Source organism: Tyto alba, unplaced genomic scaffold, assembly GCF_018691265.1.
Source record: "Tyto alba isolate M040663 unplaced genomic scaffold, T.alba_DEE_v4.0 Super-Scaffold_41, whole genome shotgun sequence".
In the NCBI taxonomy this organism is placed as follows: domain Eukaryota; kingdom Metazoa; phylum Chordata; class Aves; order Strigiformes; family Tytonidae; genus Tyto; species Tyto alba.
In genome coordinates, this window is record NW_024881317.1 from 24,460,450 (window position 1) to 24,480,150 (window position 19,701).

Here is a 19,701-nt window from a genome sequence, read left to right on the forward strand (position 1 = left end):
TGCTGCTGCAAGTTTTTGGGGGTGGACAATTGCTTTGGTGAATCCCCGTGGAGCCCTGATGAATAATGAAGTACATCTGACCAGGATGTGCCTTCGCATGCATACACAGAGGGTGTCATTTTCTTTCAGTTGTCATTTTCCTATTAAACACCACAACCAAGATGTGATCACAATGCTCTGTGACTGGCTGACAGCCAGTTCTTGGCCCCACCACACCCACCTGCTCTCAGGCAGACCTGTGATTGACTGTCAGGAACAAGGAATCCTAGCCGTGTACCCAGAAGCACATCAGGCAAGGAAGCTGCCACAGGGAAGATGCAACTTCTGACAGCGTCATTCCCCATGGGTTCTCATATTGCATTGTGAATGCCTGGTGGCCTTTTTTGACATTGTCATGCCCTCACGTTCTCAGATCTCCCTCTGATGGGCTGTCCACTTCCTTTGGACCAAGAGGTGTTCAAATATAACAAGATATAGCACGCAGTGGTATCCATTGTGGAATGAAGACAAGCAGCTAGCACAAGCAGTATTCCCGTGGATGGCCCATCACCTGCAGAGCAACCTCGCAGTCAACACCCAAGCGATTGTCTGGTTTCTGGCCCATCAGGTACTAGGGCAGCAGGGAGCTGCACTGCAGATCCCCGTGCTGTGTTCCTGCATCACCCTGGATGGGGACTTTCTCTTTGGCAGCCTGAGCTGGCTCTGGAGGAGCTGAAGGAAAGCCCGGGGCGAGGGAGCAGCCTCGGGCAGAGGGGAGCTGTTCTCCAGCGAGCTCATATCATCTGTAACCCTGCCCAGAAATCCAGCTCCCAGGGGGCTGCGGGACTTTACCTGGTGTAAAATTCAGTTCTTGGAGAATGAAGGAGGGAAACAAGAATGCTTAGCATAGAACTACCAAGGGAATCAATTCCCCTCTTTTAGCTGTGCCCATAGTGGTGCCGCAGCCTAATGCACAGAGGACCCCGATATAGAGGAAAGCAGGGTATGTATGTTAACAATACAGTTGTGTTGACCAATGAACTTCCTCATGTTAAGGGTGGGCTAATCAGGCAGTATTGCTTAGGATATCGGTATGTGCTTCTCCAGTGCAGCTGGTGTGGACATATGGTCAGAGAGGTGATAATCTTCACTGTTCTAAACCAATGTCCCATGCAGGTGAAGGGGGTTTATACTACAGTCAGGTCCATTGCTGTTAGGACTGTCGTTACATGCCTGGGGTGCTTTTTGAAATACAATTCTCCTATTGTTTTATCGTCTGCATGGGGTGTTCTCAGCCACTGAGACCCAGTTTAGCGTGGGTCATCAGGTCACATCGACCCTGAGGTAAAAGCTCTTATTCCTCCGCAGGGTTTGTTCTTCTGAGGAAGCTGTACAGCATTTAGGGCCTTTCCTTACACACCAGCTGCAAGCGCCTTCCCCTGCCCGTGCTGTGCTGTGCTGTCCTCCCTGAACAGCTCCTGGCTTGGCCTGCCTCCTGGCACAGCCCTGCCCTTGCTGATCCCCAACAGACGAGGGTGGCCCCCACCCCCATGCAGGGTGCCAAAGAGACAGAGAAACCCCTCCTCTCCATGCCTGGTGCCATTCCTGTCCTACCCAAAACTGTTGGCAATGGAGGTGGCTTCCAGTCATCCCAGGGCAGGGCTGGCCCATCGGACTGGGTGGTGGACAGTCTTAAATGCTGCGTGTCCTCCCAGGAAGGATCTGGGCAGGCTCAGCTGGTAGAGCCTCCCGTTGAGGGCGAGGGACGAGGCCTGCATGTTTGGGCTTGTGTTTGCTGGTTCCCTGTCCCACCCACAGGTCAGAGCATGCAGAAACCAGGAAGAGGAGGAAAAAGCAAAGCGAGATGGAGAGGGCTGGGATGTGAGTGCCGATGTCGGCGTGGAGAGTGTGGCCCCAGGCTGCCCGCTGCAGGGGGTTATTTCTCAGGGGAAAACATTCACTGCAGAGGAAGACATCCATGGCTCCGCTCCAGCTGCCTTCTCCATTACCCCTTTCCTTCTTCATTCATCCTCACATCTCTCTATAGTTCTTTTTACCTTGCAGTACTTCAACAACCCTCAATGGCATGGCTGTGGGGAACAGACCATGCACCAGCAACGAGCTTGTCTCTCCTTCTCTTTCTCCAGAATCTCGTTGCGCGTGCCCCTCAGGGTTTTCATTTTTCTCAAGATGCTGCACCACACAGGCAGGCTACCAGCAGCTCCTACTCTGCTTGCTGCTCTGTTGGGAACAGCTGGGTATGCAACTGAAAGAAGCCCTCTGGGAAGCCTCCGGCTCTTTTCTATCCCACCCATCAAGGACTGTGATGGCAGGGGACAGTCTCCTGATGCCACAGCCACCACCGCGTCCTCTTTTGCACTTCCACGTCTTTCCCAGAAGAGGAGGAGACCCCTCATCATCTCATCCTTAAGCTAAATCTGGGAAAGACCCCTGGGAAAGGGTGTGCATGTGTGCGAGGCCCGGAGATGGGTCAGGCAGAATATCACCCAGACGCCAGATCTATGATGTGTCTTCAATTCATTGCTAGCAATGAGGTCCACGTATGCAAAAAAGGACCTCTTCTGAAGCTCATAGTCAGCTCTGGCCCCTCCTCTTCCCCCCACTTGCCTGCTGCTCCACAGCTCTCTGGTTTTGTGAGACCTAAAGTAATGGGAAATTTGTGAGTGCTGGCAAGATATCAGGTGCATGAGGTGACATCCCTTCTTCTTTAGCAGTGAGGGCCATGTTGTGCAGGCTCTCTTTGGACATGAGCTGCTAAAGTTTCATGTGGTAGGATTTTTGGGGATTAGGGTCATGCACTGATCCTACAGGGTTTGGACAATCCAGGCCAGGTGTCTGAGCAGAAAACTGCCACGTGGTAATCCTGCCCTTGAGGTCACCTAGAAGGGAAGGAATGTGGAAGTCAAGCTAGTGCTTCCTTCCTTTTTGAATGCCTGGATACACTAACCGCAAAGTAGATTTAGGTTATACACGTGTACTAACGATGCAGACCTATCACAGCACTTCCTGGGGCTTGATAAGAGCTTTTAGCCAATAGACTGTAAAGCCTAGAGCATGTGACCATCTGGCTCTTTATATCTTGGGGCTATTTGGGTAAATAAATAGAGCACGAATTTCATCACATCAGTGTGAGGTCTAACTCCGGTCTCACCCTCTGTATGAGGTCCCTCCTACAGTTTGAGGCATAGGGAAGAGAGATGGTGGGGTTGTTCTGCTTGGGATGTTGGATAAGATCAGGCACGTGGTTTTGAGGAAGAACCAACAACAGTGGACCTCTCTCATGGCCAATACTGAGCACAGGTCTGTTCTCTTCCCCTATCTTGGAAAGGGGGGAGCAGGATTTCCCATTCATCCGGGATTTTCAGGCTCGGGTGGAGGGTAGGACAAGCACAGAAGGCAAGGAGGTTTTGCTGTGTCCCTGGTGTGAGCCAAGACACTCGGCTGTAGCGTGGTCCTTGCAGGCAGCCCAAAAATGGGACTGCACCCCGTAGTTGTCAGGATTCCAACCTGCACGGGGAAACCCCAATGGATTTCTAGTCCATCGCCTTCCCCACTCGGCCACAACTACCTGCCCCAGCCCTCTCTGCCCTGCTGAGCACATCCCCTGTGCAGTGACACCCGCCTCCCCAGGAGTTGCACGTCCAGGCTTCACTAGAAGCCCCGTGGTTTACACCTGCATGGAGCATGGGAGGTACCAGCCTTCCAGAGGCCTTTGGAGGTTTAACCACAGGGACTGTGGCTGTAGATCCCAGTGCCTTGTCCTCAGCTGGGCATCTGGGATATCCTGACATGGGATGGATGGGTTCACTCTCCAACTGGAGTATCTGCCAGGAAAGAAAAGCAAAGTAGATGACTGGCATGCAGCTTCTTGGTGTGTAGGGGGGATGTGTTGTGAGAGTGGGAGAGATCTATAGAAAGGGAAAGGTAGAGCCTGGCTGAGGAAATTGAGGAGGGGCAAGGTGAGAATAAATGTGAGGTGTGGATGACTTGCAGGTAGACAGGAGAGAGCTTTTTTGGTGAAATAGGTTGTCTAGATCTTTTTGCCAGCTTGACCAAGCATTGTCATCTTCCAGAGCATTGAGCAAAACAACAAAAGACCTGAAAAAACAATCAGTTTCATTAGTAGTACAAAATAGCTCTGATTCCCTTTTGGCTCCACAGCAGTGCTATTTGGCAAATTGCACTAAGTAGTAGTAGGTATGGAGATGGTACCTGTGGATATTCCTGTCTGCATGCAGAGCAAGAGTGGCAGGAGGTCACAGTCAAGAGTGTGAGCTCAAAAATCGTCCCGAGGAACTGTGCATGCGGTGGCCTGAAGAGGAACTGTGTGTGCTGGCCAGTCTGTGAAGCTTCTCAAGTCTCTGATTCAAGAGATGATTAAATTTAAAAAGCCATGCTCTTTGCTGTCTTGACTGTCAAAAGCAGGGTTGTCCGCAGGTTACTGTTCGCACAGTATTTACAGACTCTCACTCTGTCATCAGCAGTTCTATGCGTAGAGGGAGTTACAAAGAGGGAGATCGTGATTGTGCATGCTCATTTCCCTGCTGAATGCCCACTCTAAACTCCATCTGGCAGCCACATTGCCTACGTGCAGAGCTGGAAACCAGCGCTTTCCTCCTTTGCAATCCATACCCACCCCTGAAGTTTATTCCCACACCACCAGTGGAAGAGAGCTTTGCAATGGTTGCTTTTCACAAGAAGTTTGTGAACAACAGTTGAGAGGACCTATCAAAAGGTCTGAATTAACATTCACACCTAACAAGTTGAGACACTGGTCTTGGATCACCCTCGCAGAAAAACAGGGCTACTCTGTGTGACATTTCTTGTATTTCCACCACTGTCAGTGCGTAAGATGAGACCTCAGCCTTCCCTTCCCCAGGTTCGCCAGGTCCTGCTCTCCCAGCCTGGTCTCTTATGGCACGTGCACCATGACCTTGATCACCTCAGTGTCTGTTCAGCAGGGCTGACAGAGCTCCCAGCTGTGCAGAAGTAAGGATCGACCACACAATGACACCCATGGAGTCCCTGTAAGGGCAACTGGCACCCAGATGTCCAGGTATCCTGCAGAGGAAGGAATCTTTTCAGTAGGCTTTCCACTTGCTGCTGGGAGCAGATTAGACCAAGAGAGAAAGCTGAGGCAACAGCATTCATTCAGGGGAAGATGGGTACCTGCTCCAAAGTTCATGCAATGCCTCACCTGCATGATTCAACAGCAACACTGCATCTAGATTTGTGCTTGGCTGTACACTTGCTTTACTGCTGAGCAGCTGAGGTGCTTTTTTCCCCAAAACATCTGTGAGGAACAAGGTGCATCACCAAAAGGAAAAGAGGCATAAACCCAACTTCCAAATGGCAGGGCTCTGGCTGTGGGTCAGGATCAGAAAGGTGACTTGTCCCTGCCTGTTTCTGAAGGCACCGTCTACAACTCAGCTGAGTACACGTGTCCATTTTCTCCTGCCACCTCAGGCAGTGTTGTCACCTCAGCCCAGTCCATAAGCCTGCTTCTCTCCTCTGCCAGGGAGTACTGAGGGCAGGCAGTGAAGACTCAACCCTTCCTGACCGTACATGCAGGATGCGCTGGGTGCACAAGCAGGAGAACTGAGATCAGCTCTTAAGAGCGTTCAGTGGCAAGACTCTAGGCTGACACTGAGAGATATCACAGGTCTGTGATCAGAAGGCTGCAGACTCACACTCCGTTTCCTCGAGGCATTTGTGTTTTTCTCTTGCCTGCTTACTTACTTTCTGTGCAAAGGAGCTCCACTCTCAGTTGTCTGCTAGCTCGTGACAGAGATCACTTGGTCTCTCTAGCAGAGCATATGGCTAACTGAGGGAGAAAAAGAAGAAGCCACCATGAAACCCCAGCTATGCTGCACAAAGTCTTTAATGAGGAGGAAATGCAGAGGCACAGAACAGGGACAAAGAAACACATCTGCAGGGTTGAGGGACTCAGAGAGCGGTCCCTAACTCTAGCACCCTCTCCTGTTCAGCAGGAGTTTCAGCAAAGCAGAAGAGAACGAGACCTTTCCGGAGGGCTCAGAGTAAAGAAGAGCTAGAGGAGACACGGCCACGCCTGCCATGCAGCGAGGAGAAGTGGGGCACAGGTCCCTCCTGCCAGGTGGCATGAAGACACCCAGCCTGTCTGCAAGCCGTGACCACGATCCTGCTGCTGCAGGGTCGCATCTTCCGTCCTGCTCCCGAGGGGATGAGCCACCAGCTTCAGCAGTTCAGACTGCAGCGGGGGACAGGCAGACATATCCCAGACCCACCCAGACCAAGGGAGCCCCCAGAAGAGATGGGAACTCCCCCGGCACTGAGGGAGCTCCCAACAGCAGCTGACAGAGACGATCCCACAGCGGTGCTCTGAGGGAAAGAGGTTAGGATGGGGCCCGGCAGGGTCACCACCACCGGCGAGGGCTCAATGAACACCGTCGAGTCAGCGCAGCGGGCGACACAGGGCTCACTGCAGCTGCTTGCAAGTGGGGTTGGGCCAGAGGCACAGCAGGGCCGTGGGGGACAGGGTCTGAAGCAAGACATCTCTCGGTGAAGGAAGCAAAGCTGCAACACAGAGCAGGAAGAAAACACAGACCAAAACATCAACTTGGCTCTCATGTCCACAGCTCTCTCTGCAGATACACTTTGCTGCTCTCCATCTCCATTTCTAGGTGCAGTTGCAGGAAATGCCTGCACCTGATCTCTCTAACACACAAAACGTGCGTGACATATTCCCCTAAGTTGGATTTGAAGCACTGGGAGCAAAGATGTGCCTAACTGGCTGCTGATTGCACCAGGACCTCCTACTGCATTTCCCAGTACAATAGCACAGATGAAGATTGATGCAAGTATCTCAGCATAAATGGGCTGCGTTGAATGGGTGTCTCAGAAATCACCTCTTAAACACACACAGTCTTCCTACAGCTCGTAATGCACTCCTCTGAGTTGCACAGTGCAGGAATGCTGACCCACTTTGGGATAGGATCAAGCCCAGTGGGCTTAAAGCACCTGATCATACCCCATCTCCAGAACAACTGTTGTTGCATTGATGAAGCACTTGGCCATTTGGTTAGAGAGCATCCTGCTTCAGTTGTAAATTCTGGTTAGGCAGACACCCCTACAGCTGAGCCCCATTGATACCCTTCTGCTTGAAAGAACACCCTCCTCCCATTTGTCCACAGCCACATCCAGCAAAAGGGACAGAGGTGACAGCCCTTCAACCATTCAAGCTGCGGCAGAGAAATATCAACATGAGACGCCACCATGGCAGCAGTTCTGCCTACAGAGAGAGACATGGAGCAGACCCAGACTTACCTCGTTCCTCGAGGAAAGGGAAGCAAGAGAGGAGGATGCAGAGCCTGGAGCAGCGCAGGCTTTTATGCTGTGTCCCAGAGCCCTGTGGGGCCACGAACATTCCTTGTTCATGAAGCATCTGAACACCTAGGAGTTTCCGCTTCCCAAGGCTTCCCTGGTGATTAAGCCCTCGCTTCTTACATCCCACATATTGTCCTCCTTTTCATACCATCACACATCAAAATCATTCATCTGTATCCCAGGTTTATAAAGTCAATTAACTCTGAGTTCTTACGCAGGACAGACAGATATTTTTAGTTGACTTGCCTCATACAAATTCCTTTGGTCTCATTGCCCTCTTCGTGGTTAACTAGTCCACGTGTCATGGTGAAATTCAACGATATAGGGCACCTCAAGTCTTCTCTCAAATGCTTTCTTTGCTGGCACTCAGTCTAAAACCTAAGGGACAATTCTCTTCCTGGGTGATCGTAGACACACAGAACGCAGTGGGTAATTTCAGGCAGAAGTTCAAGACTGCACAATCCAATATGGGAGGAGAGATGCACCACTCCAGGCATGTGGCAAAGCTCAATGGCAAGGAAAGACCACTGTGAGGTGGAGGGAAGCCCCCTGTGGGCAGGGGTGATGATGGCCACAGGGACCTTGTTTACGCTCATCAGGCTCTACCACAGACTGGTTTTGTGATCAAAGACTTGCCGGCGTCCTTCCCTGAAGGAGACCCACACCCAAATTGACCCGTTTGGCTCTGTAAGGTCATCCCAGAGGACAGAGGTGTAGCTTGCCTGATTAGGAGGAGAGGTGAACAGCAGGGAATGAAAACATCATGGCCCATTTTCCTGATTCAGAGAGGGGGTGGCCAATTCCATGCATTTCATGCTACAAAGGCACATTGGATGAGTCTCAGAGCACCTGGGAGTCATCATGATGTGGAAGAGTTGGGAAAATCCTAGAGCTGCTGGCAAGCAGGACTCACCCTGCTGTGGATGTCAGTGGACACGGTCGACCACACTCAGTTGTGCCAGGGATACCAGAACTCATAGTCCCAATTTGCGGCTTTCTGCAAGGAAAAACATTTTAGCACCATTCCTGAATCAACTGGTGCTTCTGTGCAACCTTGTGCAGCTTCGGCCTTCTAAGGCATTGCCTGCCAGTGGCTGCTCAGGGACCCACAAGAGTGAGTGCAGCCCAGAATGATGTGGGATGCATGGTTCTTCTGGAATGGCTCTGGGACAACCTCCTGCTCTGAGCAGACCAAGCTTAATGCTAAGTTAATCAAGGGATATGGTGATGGAGATCCCATGGAGACGTTACCTGAAAGAGACCTGCCTGATCCTCTGGTCTGCTCCCTGTCGTTACAAATGTGCCTTCATTCCATGGACATGTGGTCATAAAAAACTGCTGTGGTAGAGCTGTTTGAGCGTGAGGAAGGTCCTTATGGCCCTCACTCCTACATGCAATGGGCTTTGCTCCAGCCCACAATGATCCTTTCTTGTCATTGAGCTTTTCCATATCCCTGAGGTGGTGAGTCTCTTCTCTTTTATAGGATTGGGTAGTCTTGATCTTCCACCTCAACTTCTCAAGTCTCTCCTGTGTGTCTACTATGACGCTTGGGCAGATGTCTCTTAGGTTTCGCTTGAGTGCCAGCACTGAAAACACTTCAGAGATAACTCGAGGTGTCCATCTTCGTAGCTGATTTTCAGCATGATTGGTGGACAAGCTCACCATGAAGAGGGCAAAGTGACAAAGGCAATCCATATGACACAACCTCACCTAAAATCTTCCTCCAGGCTACCCCGAGACCTTGGAGTTGATTGCCCTTATGAATCAGGGATACAGAGATTCAGATGGATCATTTCAATATTAGGAAACATCACACTCACCAGGCCCTGATCTGATAGGAGAACTCAACCTCCAGGACATCTGCTGGCGAAGCGGCACAGCGAACTACAAGCAACCCAGGGAACTACTGGATTGTGTTGAGGACAACGTCCAAGTACATGTGACGCAGAGCCTGACCAGAGGAGAGGCACTGGTGGACGTGTTGTTTACTAGAGTGCAAGAGCAATCAGAGAGGTCAAGATTGGAGGTAACCTGTGCTGCAGCAGTCACACCCTGGTGGATTTCTCAGTTTTGAGGAGTGCAGGACAGGTAATAAGTAGAGTCAGGAACCTAAACCTCAGAAAGGCAAACGGTTGCCCGTTTAGGACACTAGTGCATGGGATCCCTCGGGAAACTACCCTCAGAGGTATAGGAGCAAACCAGAGCTGGGAGATACCGAAAGACATTTTTCTGAGGGAGCAAGAGCTCTCAATCCCGACATGCAAGAAGTCGGGCAGGGAAGGCAGGAGGCCAGCTTGGTAACATCAAGACCTCTCAGAAAAATAAAACACAAACCCAAAAGGAATAGGCAGCAGAGGCAGGGATAGACATTGTGGGGAGATTATAGGCAAATGGCCTTGAAGTGCAAGGAGGGTATCGGGAAGTCCAAGGCATTTCTGGAGCTGAACTTGGCTAGGGATGTGAAAAGTAACAGGAAGATTTTCTTCAGGTACATAGGAGAACAAAGGAAGAGGAAAGAACCTGTACCTCGCCAGTGAGTGAAATGGTGAGACACTGAAACAGGATGTCCAGAGCAGTTGTGGATGCCCCCTCCCTGGAAGTGTTTAATGCCAAATTAGATGAAGCTTTGAGTAACCTGGTCCAGTGGAAGGTGTCCGTGCCCATGGTAGGAGAGTCAGAATTACATGTTCTGAAAGGTCCCATCCAGCCCAAAGTGTTCCATAACGCGCTCTTTGATGCTAGTTGGAATCAAGTCAGAGAAAAGAATTTCAGATGAAAGAGCTAAAGGTTTAATCACCAGCAAGGTCTTCCCAAGTGGCAGCTGCTATGTGTTTACATGCCTCATTAGCAAGGAATGTTTGTGGCCCCACAGGGCTCTGGGACACAGCATAAAAGCCTGCACTGCTCCAGGCTCTGCATCCTCCTCTCTTGCTTCCCTTTCCTCGAGGAACGAGGTAAGTCTGGGTCTGCGCCATGTCTCTCTTGGTGGGCTGATTTTCTGTCACGGTGGCAACTCAGGTTGATACTTGGACTGCCTCAGCTTGGCCCTGAAGAATAACCATTGAACGGCTTTGAACAATTTCCCTTTTGCTGGAGGTTGCTGGGGAGTGCTGGGAAAAGTGGGTTCTTTCAAGAAAGGTGAATGAGAAGGGCTCAGGTATAGAGGTGTCTGCCTCACCAGAATTTGCACCCGCAGCAGATACTCTCTAACCAAATGGCCAAGTGCCTCATCAATGCAACAAAAGTTGTTCTGGAGATGGGGTATGATCAGGTGCTTTAAACCCACTCACTGGGCTTGGTCCTATCCCAAAGTGGGTCAGCGTTCCTGCACTGTGCAACTCAGAGGAGTGCATTACGAGCTGTAGGAAGACTGTGTGTGTTTAAGAGGTGATTTCTGAGACACCCATTCAACGCAGCCCATTTGTGTTGGGATACTTGAATCAATCTTCATCTGTGCTATTGTACTGGGAAATGCAGTAGGAGGTCCTGGTGCAATCAGCAGCCAGTTAGGCACATCTTTGCTCCCAGTGCTTCAAATCCAACTTAGGGGAATACGTCACGCACGTTGTGTGTGTTAGAGAGATCAGGTGCAGGCATTTCCTGCACCTGCAGCTAGAAATGGAGATGGAGAGCAGCCAAGTGTATCTGCAGAGAGAGCTGTGGACATGAGAGCCAAGTTGATGTTTGGGTCTGTGTTTTCTTCCTGCTCTGTGTTGCAGCTTTGCTTCCTTCACCGAGAGATGTCTTGCTTCAGACCCTGTCCCCCACAGCCCTGCGGTGCCTCTGGCCCAACCCCACTTGCAAGCAGCTGCAGTGAGCCCTGTGTCGCCCGCTGCGCTGACTCGACGGTGTTCATTGAGCCCTCGCCGGTGGTGGTGACCCTGCCGGGCCCCATCCTAACCTCTTTCCCTCAGAGCATGGCCGTGGGATCGTCTCTGTCAGCTGCTGTTGGGAGCTCCCTCAGTGCCGGGGGAGTTCCCATCTCTTCTGGGGGCTCCCTTGGTCTGGGTGGGTCCGGGATGTGTCTGCCTGTCCCCCGCTGCAGTCTGAACTGCTGAAGCTGGTGGCTCATCCCCTTGGGAGCAGGACGGAAGACGGGACCCTGCAGCAGCAGGATCGTGGACATGTCTTGCAGACAGGCTGGGTGTCCTCATGCCACCTGGCAGGAGAGACCTGTGCCCACTTCTCCTCGCTGCACGGCTGGCGTGGCCGTGTCTCCTCTGGCTCTGCTTTGCTTTGAGCCCTCCGGAAAGGGCTTGTTCTCTTCTGCTTTGCTGAACCCCCTGCTGAACAGGAGAGGTTGCTGGAGTTAGGGACCGCTCTTGGTGCGGTGCCATTGCCACCAGGGAGAGCAGAATTGGAAAAGGCAAGCACTTTGTGTGCAGCTTGTCCTTGGGGAACGGACCATCCTCTGTGCTTCCCTCAATCCTGAAGATGTTTTCCTTGGTCTCTGTTCTATGCCACTGCATGTCCCCCCTTCTCATTAAAGACTTTGTGCAGCCGAGCTAGAGAGTCATGGCAGTTTGTTCTTCTCCTCTCCCAGCTAAGCATCTTCTCTGCAAGGATAGGCGATGGCTTCTGTCCTGAGCTTAACAGTGGTTGTTGGTTAAGTTCCCTGGACTCATTGCATAGCACCAAATAGCCTCGTAGGTATTGAATATTGGCCTGTAACCTGGTGATTATGGCCCTGGGGGTCATTTGCGGAATTCTCCATTGTAAAATTTAATACGTATATTTTGAAATAGCATTTCGGTTCTCTCAATTGTTGTTCACAAAATCGTATGAAAAAGAGACCTGGCAATCCTCTCTTTTACTATTTTGGTGTGGGAATAAACTCCAGGGGATGGGTATGGAGTGGAAAGGAGGAAAGCACTGGTTGTGATCTCCAGACGGAGGCAGTGTGACTGCCAGATGGGGTTCGTGTGGCATTTCAGCAGAGAATGAACATACACATTCACGATGCCCCTCTTCATAATTCCAGCGATTTGTAGCACTGCTCCTGACAGAGTGGGAGTCTGGCAATACTGTGCTAACACAAACCGTCCATAGAGGCCCACCATCCAGAATGGTTTCTGGCTATCAGCACAGCAAGGCAGGTGGTTTGTTTCTTTAAGAAACCCTGTAATCAGAGAGTTGGGAAGCTTCACTCCCTTCCAGTAGAGTCTAGCTGAGAGAGGCTCTTGCTTTTCTCTTGGTCCACAGGCCACAGGTTGCAAGAGAAGAGTGTATTATTTCTCTGTTACCAGGATCATTGTTACACCCAATCCCAGTAAAATTCAGGATGTATCTGCAATGTCAGAGCCTGGACAGGGTAGGTCAGGGTGAGTTCAATCAGACAGACGGGCCTTTGAGCCATAACATAAAGAGCAGTTCTGCTTTCACCAGCCAGCCAAATCGCATACCTGGCCTCATGAAGCACGGTCTGTCCCGTGGCCATCACCTAGGAATTACTGATCTTCATCTGCACCCTGCCAGGTGCAAGCAGCCACAGCAGCAGCAGGACCAGCTCTGTGTCAGGCCAGAAAAGCCTCTCTCCTGGCTCCTGTACCAGCACTGTCGTGAGGAGCCCAGCTTGAAGCTCTCCCAGCCAGCAGAGACTAGAGAGCACTGGTTTCAGCGGGCCTCAAGGCTGCAGGGAAGACAGGGGATTGGCTTGAAACCCCAGGGGAAAGATGGGTGGTATTTAAGCAAAAGAGCCTGTGTGCAGGATATGTTCAGACACCTGTGCTGGAGCCAGACTGGAGAGACATTTGCCAGTATTGGCCAGGAATCAAAGCCAGGTCAACTGCTTGGAAGGCAGCCATGGTCACCACTATTCCAGCAACACTCCTGGGGGCACTGGTTCCTCCTGCTCCTCCAGGTCAGAGCCTGGATGGCCTTCTGCTCCTCCACTTCACAGACTGGCCGCATCCCTATTTCAGCCCTCAGCACACACAGTTCCTCAAGATGCTCCTCACGTTCCCCCTCTCGACTGCAACCACCTCTAGTCCTTGCTCTGCATGCAGACAGGCACTGCCACAAGTACCATCTCCACACAGAGTCCTTACAACCACTTTCCAAATATCCCTGCTCCAGAGCCAGAAGGCAATAGGGGCTACTTTCATCTAATGCTGTAAATTATTGTTTTGTGGATGTTTAAAATTTTGGTCCATGCTCAAGAATATGGCAATGCATGCCGGTGCTGGAAAAAAACAAAACAAAACAAAACAAAACAAAAACCCCCCGAAAAACTGGACATGCCTATTGCATGAAAGCAAGCTCTCTCCTATGTCCCTACAAGTCATACACACCTCACATTTACTCTCAATATACGTTTCCTGTCACCCTTTTGGAGGTGCTGCTGGGAGATCGTCATTTTCCCCTAACTACTGCTCCAACCGTACTGCTCACAGCAGGATTGGAGTGTCCCTCAGATTATTTTGAAATCAAAGGTAAGGGTTAATAGCCCACTCCACATTTACTGATGTGCCTGGTTACATCCACAGAGCTGCCTTCCCTTCTTCCCTAGAAGCAGCAGGGATGCCAGCTGGAGAGTGAACACATCCACCCCATGGCAGGATATCCCAGATGCCCAGCTGAGGACAAGGCGCTGGGATCTACAGCCACAGTCCCTGTGGTTAAACATCCAAAGGCCTCTGGAAGGCTGGTACCTCCCATGCTTCGTGCAGGTGTAAACCACGGGGCTTCTAGTGAAACCTGGACGAAAAATTCCTGGGGAGTCGGGTGTCACTGCACAAGGCATGTGCTCAGCAGGGCAGAGAGGGCTGCGGCAGGTAGTTGTGGCCGAGTGGTGAAGACGATGGACTAGAAATCCATTGGGTTTTTCCTGCACAAGTTTGAATCCTGCCAACTACGGGGTGCAGTCCTGCTTTGGGCTGCTTGGAAGGACCACGCTGCAGCCGAGGAACTTGAAACCCCCTTGACTAGAGCACTGCTAATGCAACTTGCTTAGAGGAATGCGCACTGTCTAGGACAGTGACCTGAAGACACCCCCTAAACTGACTCTCAGTCACTGGGAATTCCACTGTCAATAGTTGCCAATTGCATGAGGGGTTTCCTTGCCTGATGTGCTTCTGGGCATATGGGTAGGGTTGGCCGGTCCTATCAGCCAATCACAGGTCTTCCTGAGAGGAGGTGGGCATGGTGGGGCCAAGAACTGGCTGTTAGCCACTCACAGAGCAGTATGAAAACATCTTGGTTATGATGTGTAATAAGAAAATGGCATCTCCCTGCCACAAAATGGCAGCTGAAAGGAAATGGCAGTCCCCGTTGTGCAGGGGAAAGTCCTTCCTTGTCAGATGTACTTGCAGGGATATGGGCAGGGGTGGCAGGTCCTGCCAGCCACTCACAACAGACAACATCACAGGGAGAGGGCACTGCCTTCAAGGGAAATTGTACACCTGGCTGTCTGCCAGGGATGGTTGAGGCCAAGGGGCCTATTTGGACCGAAGTGGAGGGCAGAGCACCCTGTCCGCCTTATATGGGGTAAAAGTACTCCCTCTAATACTGACAGCCATCACTCCAAGTGATCGGTGATGTGGAGGTGAGGGATTTGCTGTGGGGAATATGGGATACGACCCAGTCTGGGCCAGTGGGCATGGGGATTCACCAAAGCAATCACCCACCACCCAACCCACTAGCTGCACAAGGCAGATTTTAGCTAAGAAATAGTAGAGTCCTATGTCACAAGAATTCGCAGGTGGCCTGTGCTGACGGAGGAGAGAGCCTGGGACTCAAAGTATAGAATTACAAGAGTACATATGCATGCAGGTGCACCCCAAATGTAGTTTAACAGGGAGTACTTACACCATTCAAGGGTACAGGTGCAACAAAATTTGACTGACCAGCAAGACCCACATTACTCACAAGTTGCAACGGCAATAATGCCAGCTGCCCTTCTGTGAAACGAAGTGACAGGGGGTGCGGTGTGTCCCTGGAAGAGCTGCCCAAGACATAGTGACCTCTCCGACAGTGACAGTATTCTTCAGTCAGTGGGACAAGGCACGGAGCCTGCTGAGGTAGCTGAGAAGTTTGGTTCGCTTGGAGCAGCGGACCAGAACAAAGGGCTTCCAGTGGTTCTTTCCAACCGTCATTACTCTGGGGGGCACTGAGTCTCATGGGCCCTTGAGCAGCCACCAAAAGGCAATGCCTTGGAAGGCAGCAGCAGCACAAGATTGCACAGAAGCACCAGCCGTTTCATCAACAGTGCTAAAATATGTGGAAATTTCCTTGAGGAAAGTGGCGCTTTAGGACTATGAGCTCTGGTATCCCTGGCACATCTGAGGCTGGGCCACCATGTCCACTGAAGTCCAGAGCAGGGTGACTCATGTTTGCCTGCAGCTCTGGGTTTTTCCCAACTCCTCCACATCACGATGACTCCCAGGTGCTGTGGGAGACTGATGTGCGACGCCCGTTTGGAGATTGAAATGCATGGAACGTGCCGCCCCATCCCTGACCCAGGAAAAAGGGCCATGAGCTTTTGACTCCCTGCCCTGAGCCTCTCCTGAAAAGCAGGCCATCCAGGCCTCTGGCTTCTAGGCTGACCGTGCTGAGCTAAACAGGCCATTTTGCCTGTGGGTTTATTTCACGGAAGGATGCACGCATCTCTTTGACCACACTCCTATGCCTCAATTTGCCTGTGTCCCACAGGTTCTCCACATCCCAAGATGACACCCGAGGACTGGTTGGAAGAATTGTGAAGGCCTTGTCATGTCATCCTAGGGACAGTGCTACTGAGATCCCAAGGAGAGATCGCTTGAGAGAGACCGGCCTCTATCTGTGGCCTACTCTTTCTCATTATGGATCTGCTATGGTCCCTGGCCTTGTGGGGAGAAAACATAGGCTTTTTCAGAGCCTGACAAATGTGAGGAAGGTCCTTGTGGCCCTCATTCCTTCCCGCAAGCAGCTTCCCTCCAGACCACAATGGTAACTTTCCTGGCCTTGCGTTTTGCTCAACAGATGCCACCATCTCCTGTGAGCCCATGATGACTCGCCTAGAGAGAGATGTCTCCCAGTGCTAGACAAACTATGCACTAAAGCCCTTTTTCAAGAGCAAGGTGATCAAAGGGGCTCAGCTGTGGGAAGGTCTGTCCACCAGAAATTATACCTTCAGCAGATGGTTGCTTAGCAAAAGGACAAGTGTTCACTCTCTGATCTGTGTTTCAGCTTTGACACTGTCTTTGTTTGGGCTGAAATTGAGTTAGTATTCCTTTTCAGGGACTAGATGAGTACTGTGTTTTGGATTTATCTTTCGGTTTGGTATGGGAAAAATGCTTATTGCACACTGATGTTTTCAGCTGCTACCGAGACTTCAAGGACTCTCCGACTCCCCATGTTCTGCCCGTGTGCAAGAGCACAGAAAGCAGGGAGGGTGCACGGCCACAGCACCTGACCCTAATTGGTCAATGAAATATTCCATATCATGGAACGTCATGCTCACTATACAGAGGAGGGGTGGTTGGGAAGGAGCTCTCTCGCTTCCGGGATTGTGATTGTGGGATCTTGGTATTCTGGGGTCGCTGGCCAGGAATGGACTGGATATTGTTTAGCGGGTGTGTCGTGGTTTAGGCCTGGTTGGCAGCCAACCACAATGCAGCAGCTCTCTCTCCCTTCCCCTCCGGCAATGAGAAGGGACAGAGAGCCAGGCTTGGGGTTCAAGATAGGACTGGGATGGGAAAGTATTTTCCTTTATGATCACGAGCAAAAGGCAGACTTGTTAGGGGAAGAAAAAATACCATACATTTATTACAGACACTAACAACACATAACAGAGTAGGACAGTGAGAAGCATTGCCACATCTTGAGAACACCTTCCCCCCACCCCTCCCTTCTTCCCGGGCTCAGTTCTACTCCCGATATCTCTACCTCCTCCCCCAGTGGCACAGGGACAGGGAATGGGGGGTGCAGTCAGCGCTGCCACTTTCTTCCTCTTCGGTGAGGGGAGTGTCCGGAACTTGTTCCTCCTGCTCCATCATGGTCCCCCTCTCACAGGAGACAGTCCTCCACAAACTTTCTCCGACTTGAATTCCTCCCATGGGCCGCAGCGTTCCCCACACTGCTCCGTCATGGTTCACTAACTTTCTCCAACTGGATTCCCTCCCACGGCTGCAGCCCTTCCCGAGCTGCTCCGGCGTGGGACTCCCCCGCATGCTGCAATCCTCCCAGCGCTGAATTACAGCAGCGGGGCTACCTTTTCCCATGAGACCCCAGCCTTCTTCGGGCACAGAACCTTGATCATGCAAGCAGAAGCCACAGGCCATAAATCAATGTCTGCTCCACCGTAGATCTTCATGGGTGGCAGGGGGGGGCCGCCCTGCCGTCTCCTCACAGGGTAAAGGGGGGTCTCTGCTCCAGCACACCTCCCCCCTACTTTCTTCCTCCATTCCTCCACTGACCTTGGTGTTCACGCAGCTGCAGCAACTCCTCCTCACAAGCCCGACTACCCGTCACCACATCCCTTCTTAAATATGTTATCGCAGAGGCGCAGCTGATTGGCTCAATTTTCCAAACAGAAGTGGAGCTGACTTGGAGCTGGGGGAGCTTCGAGAAGCTTCTCACAGGGGGCTTCCCCGATAGCCCCCTCCCCCGCCACCAAAAACTCCACCACTCACTCAACCCAGGACAGGGTGGTGAGCAATTACACTGTACATTGCCTGTTTATATATTTCTTTTTGTTTTCCCCTTATCATCATCATTGTTCTCATTTTATTGTCATTATTAAACTGTTCTTATCTCAGCCTGCAAGTCTCCCTTCACCCCTCTACTCCCCTCCCCCATTCCCAGGTGTGGAGGGGGAAGGGAGGGTGACCAGCTGTGGGGGTTGGTTGCTGACCAGGCCCAAACCACGACAGCCTTTTTGCCACCCAACGTGGGGCAGAGGGTTGTGATTTGATAAGGATATTAATTGGGAGAGGTAATGAGCAAAATACAGACTGAACTCCATTAGTGGAATTATCTTTGCAAAGTTTGTAGTTGTAATTGTGGGGAAGTTTTTTTTCCAGGTGTGGTGAAGGGACTATGGGTGGATGTTCTGTATTGTGTCTCAGTATTTTGTCAGTTATTTTTTATTTGGGTGTGGGGAAGTTCTTTTCAGTCTGGTTTTGCTTTCTCTTTGTTATGACGTTGATGTGTATACTGTTTTCTGTACTGAATGTTGGATCTCTTAATTCTTAGATACGTGATTTGCAGAGGCGCAGCCTCCAAACAGAAGTGGAGCTGACTTGGAGCTGGGGGAGCTTCAAGAAGCTTCTCACAATGGGCCGCCCCTATAGCCCACTCCCCTGCCACCAAAAAAACTTCACCACTCACTCAACCCAGGACAGATACCTTCACCAAGATATGTTTCCTCCTACACCTGCTGTAGCTCCAACACAGGTGCTGTCCACGTCAGAAACTTCACAGATGGCTCAGCGTGTTAGATCACCCACACAGTTGCTCGCTCACACAGCCCAGCCTGATGCTCCCTGGCACTGCCAGCACTCACGCTTCAAAGTCACATCAAATCAGCTCTGAAGTGCTTTCAGTGCAGAGCCTCGGGCTAACCCTGGGAGACGTCTATCTCCCAGTGGGTCTTCATAGACTGGCAGGAGATGGTGGGCGAAGAGACTCACATCTGCAGAGATGCAGTAAAACTCAGTGACAAGGAAGGACCATTGTGGGCAGAAGTGAGGGCCACGAGGACCTTGCTCACGCTCAACAGGCTCTGCCACAGCCTGTTTTTTCTGCCTATAATCCCAGGGAACAAACACAGATTCATAATAATGAAAAGGAGACCAGAGAATCAAGGAAGTCTCTCTCAAATTATGTCTCCCTGAGATCTCCAAAGCCATGTCCTTCGATGACTTGACCACACTTGACCTCACACTTCTTCCAACCAGGGGTGAGGGCTCAGCTTGGGAAGTGGAAGCCTGTTGGAAACAAGGAAATCAAGTCGTAAGAACGTGATCAAAGACATGCCCGCATCCTTCCCTGAAACAGGCCCACTCCCAATTTGACCTGTTTTGCTCAGCAAGGTCATCCCGGAGGCCAGAGGTCTGGGTGGCCTGATGTTGAGGAGAGGTGTAGGGCATGGAGACAAAAACTCATTGCCCTTTTTCCTGGTTCATTGATGGGGTGTCCCATTCCATGCATTTCAGACTATAAAGGGACATCAGATCATTCTACCAGAGCACCTGGGAGTCAGTGTGATGTGGAAGAGTTGGGAAAAACCCTGAGCTGCTGACAAACATGAGTCACCCTGTTGGGGATTTTGGTGGACATGGTGCCCTTGACTCAGGAATGCCAGGCATGCCAGAGCCTATAGTCGCACTCCTCCAGAAGATCTGCTTCCCTATGGGC

General features: G+C 51.3%; 1 long non-coding RNA gene and 1 other non-coding gene across 2 annotated transcripts; one reads left to right on the forward strand and one right to left on the reverse strand.

Moving 5' to 3' along the window:
• Window positions 1-3,486: 3,486 nt before the first annotated feature.
• TRNAS-AGA lies at window positions 3,487-3,568 on the reverse strand. Its single transcript has one exon. It is a non-coding gene; the product is annotated as a tRNA-Ser (tRNA).
• A 6,712-nt stretch (window positions 3,569-10,280) lies between these two features.
• LOC116965080 lies at window positions 10,281-11,869 on the forward strand. The gene is made up of 2 exons (XR_006166610.1): window positions 10,281-10,319; window positions 11,085-11,869. It is a non-coding gene; the product is annotated as an uncharacterized LOC116965080 (long non-coding RNA).
• The last annotated feature ends 7,832 nt before the right edge of the window (window positions 11,870-19,701 follow it).